This window comes from Ornithorhynchus anatinus, chromosome X1 (genome assembly GCF_004115215.2).
Source record: "Ornithorhynchus anatinus isolate Pmale09 chromosome X1, mOrnAna1.pri.v4, whole genome shotgun sequence".
Classification (NCBI taxonomy): domain Eukaryota; kingdom Metazoa; phylum Chordata; class Mammalia; order Monotremata; family Ornithorhynchidae; genus Ornithorhynchus; species Ornithorhynchus anatinus.
The window spans coordinates 100,089,985-100,093,408 of NC_041749.1; the positions used below are offsets into that span (position 1 = coordinate 100,089,985).

Here is a 3,424-nt window from a genome sequence, read left to right on the forward strand (position 1 = left end):
ATGGGGGTATACTGAAACAGAGAGAGCAGAATAAATGCTTGAGACCTGATGAAACAATTCCAAACAGTTTTGTGTGTGTATGTGTGCATAAGTATATATATATATATATATATATACACTGTTGTCTGTATTAGAAGACCCAACTGGCCTAATTAATTAATTATAAATGTGTGTATGGCTGAAAAAGCAAATGTAGGACCCACGGTCCTGGTCACACCTTGCGCATTAAAGAAACTGTCCCTTGTCACGCTGTCATGCTTAATGTTTGCACCACTTTGCACTGTTTTCTCTTTTGCCTTCTTATTTCTCATTCCGTAATGATGATAATAATAATTCTGTAAGAATCTCTTGGTCAAAGAAAGTCACTCCTTTCTCAATAGCAGTGCTAGTCTATACCTAGGCATTGGAGAAGCAGCGTGGCTCAGTGGAAAGAGCACGGAGTTTGGAGTCAGAGGTCATGAGTTTGAATCCCAGCTCTGCCACTTGTTAGCTGTGTGACTGTGGGCAAGTCACTTAACTTCTCAGTTACCTCATCTGTAAAATGGGGATTAAGACTGTGAGCCCCATGTGGGACAACCTGATTCTCCTGTGTCTACCCCAGCGCTTAGAACAGTGCTCTGCTCATAGTAAGCGCTTAACAAATACCAACATTATTATTCAACTCCCTTTTTCATCTGGAATGCACATTATCTGAGGCTTTATTTTACTATGTCCTTAAGGGTAGAGCAGCTGGCTGTTGGAAACAATGGCAGCAAGATGGACCAGCCTACATGTAGCTACCTGGTTGGGGAGGCTTGAGGAATATTTAAGCAAGTGATGGATGCTACAGGTGGTCAACAAATCAGTTTAGGATGCCTCCTGTGGAATGGAGTGTTGGTTCTTCATAGACCTTTTCAGCTATATATTCAGTTGTCATTCATCATTCATTCAATCGTATTTGAGTGCTCTGTGTGCAGAGCACTGTACTAAGCGCTTGGAAAGTACAATTCGGCAACAGATAGAGACAATCCCTACCCAACAGCAGGCTCACAGTCTAGTAGGGGGAAACAGACCACGAAAGACAGGCATCAATAGCATGCCTTCACAGGAATGAAGGGCAGATGGGAGCAGGAAACAAGGAACTCACAGGACTTGGTGGGTAGGTCAACTGAAGATAGGGCAGTCTCTTTCTCCCTATGCACCACCTGTAGGGAACAAATACTACTTTGCACAGGAGCAGAGGTGGGAGGAAGCAATCTTCTGGACACTTCAAATATCAGTTTTTTTGCCTGATGTGGTGACATGTCCCCAAACTATGCATTTAATTAGCTTTTGCATAATTTTACTATTGCCACTTTTGACTTGGAGAATTTTCACCACTTTCCTTCTTTTGTTTATTTCAGTTTTATCTGCCTGCCACCCTCCATTTAGATTGAGAGCCAAGGATTGTTCCTTTAAATATCAGGTAGCCACCCCACCCCCTCTGAGAGTCGCACCTGGAGAGTTTCTAGTCCTCTACCAATCTTGGCTATGGGAGGGAGAGTCAGGCAGGGGCCTACCCAATCCATTCCTAGCTTGGGCAGTGGCTAGCGAGTGGAAGGCAATCTGCTACAAGTCAAAACTCACCCATGCTGGGCAGCAGTGGCATGGGAGAGAGTCGAGGGCGGAGACTCAAGTTTACTGCGTGATAGGTGGCAAAACTTGTGGATTTTTACCAAGAAAACTCTATGGATACACTACCAGAATGAATGCAGATGGAGGGCAGGGCTTTCTGGGAGAGATGTGTCCATGGTGTTGATGTGGGTTGGAAATGTCTTGACGACATAAGGCAAGACAAGCCACCCCAGTGTTTAATACAATGGTTTCCAAAGCACATTAAGTGCTTAATAAATGTCAATAATAACATGTGAATGGGACAGCACTGACTGTGGACTTTATCAATAGGTGCAAGTGTGGCTGAGAAGGCCGAAGCTACATCATGTGTATACAAAGACCATCCCTTGCTGGGCTGAAGTATTTGCTTTTTGTAGCACATGGTGAGGTTTTGGTTTGTGCCTCTATGCAAAATCTTCTTAAAAGGTCATTCATTGCTACAGCTATCTCCCAACTTTTAGCTATGATCACTTGTCTGAAGCACACTTTAATGCACTCTAAAAGTGTTCCTTCTGCTCCCTTGCTTTCTGTCGCAGCTATTTGGGTATTCCACTCTCCTCACTTGTCCCATCCAGCAAAGCTATGCACTTGTCCCCTCCCTTACTACCATCTTCAACTGTTTGCTCTCCAATGGCTTCTTCTCCACTGCTTTCAAACATGTCCATGTCTCCCCTATCCTAAAAAAAGCCTCCCTTGATCCAAGCATTTATGGTATTCCACCTTGATTACTTTATCAGCCTCCTTGCTGACCTCCCTGCCTCCTGTCTCTCCCCATTCCAGTCCATACTTCACTCTGCTGCCCAGGTCATTTATCAACAGAAACATTCAGTCCATGTTTCCCCACTCCTCAAGAACCTCTAGTGGTTGCCCGTTCACTTCTGCATCAGATACTCCTTACCATTGACTTCAAAGCACCCTTTGCCCCCTCTTATCTCACTGCTCTACTATGACCCAGCCTGCACACCTTGCTCTTCTAATGCCAACTACTCACTGTACCGCGATCTCCTCGTCTATCTCACTACTAACCTCTCACCCACCTCCTACCTCTGGCCTGGAATGCCTTCCTTCATATTCGACAGATGATTAGTATCCCCACCTTCAAAGTCTTATTGAAGGTACATCTCCAAAGGCCTTCCCTGTCGAAAGCCCTCATTTCCTCTTTTCCCATTCCCTTCTGCATCTTCCCAATTAGCTTCCTTTATTCACCCCTCCCTCAGCCAGACAGCACTTATGGACATACCTGTAATTTATTTCTATTAACGTTTGTCTTTCCCTCTAGACTCTGAGCTCATTTCAGGCAGGGAATGTGTCTACCAACTCTGTTGTATTGTACTGTCCCAAGTGCTTAGACTGTGAGCTCTGTATTGGACAGGAACATTGCCTCTCCTGCTTGTACTGTATCTATCCCAGCACTTAATATAGTGCTTGGCACATAGTAAGTGTTTAACAAATATCATGGCTTTATGGATGTGTGACTCTAGGATGTGCCGTCTGTAAGTAGAGACTCCTGGATTACCATCTCGAGAATTTACTGATGCTCACAGCCTGTTGAGTTGAAAGTGTTCTCTGAAGGTCATGCAAGGTTAGAACAGTGCTTGGGTCATAGTGAGCATTTAACAAATACCATTATTATCATGATTACTCTCCCAAGTGCTTCGTTCACTGCTTTGCACACAGTAAGCACTCCAAAAATGTGATCAATTAATTTGATCAGACAGAACATCTCCAGCTCTGAAACTAGATGTGCCACTGTGAAATTTTCTTAGAGCCCTGCACTTCTCCAGGGAGCCAA

At 44.3% G+C, this 3,424-nt stretch overlaps 1 non-coding gene across 1 annotated transcript; it reads left to right on the top strand.

Moving 5' to 3' along the window:
- Window positions 1-1,457: 1,457 nt before the first annotated feature.
- On the top strand, window positions 1,458-1,595 carry LOC114806666. The gene has a single exon (XR_003754728.1). It is a non-coding gene; the product is annotated as a small nucleolar RNA SNORA7 (small nucleolar RNA).
- Window positions 1,596-3,424: the final 1,829 nt, after the last annotated feature.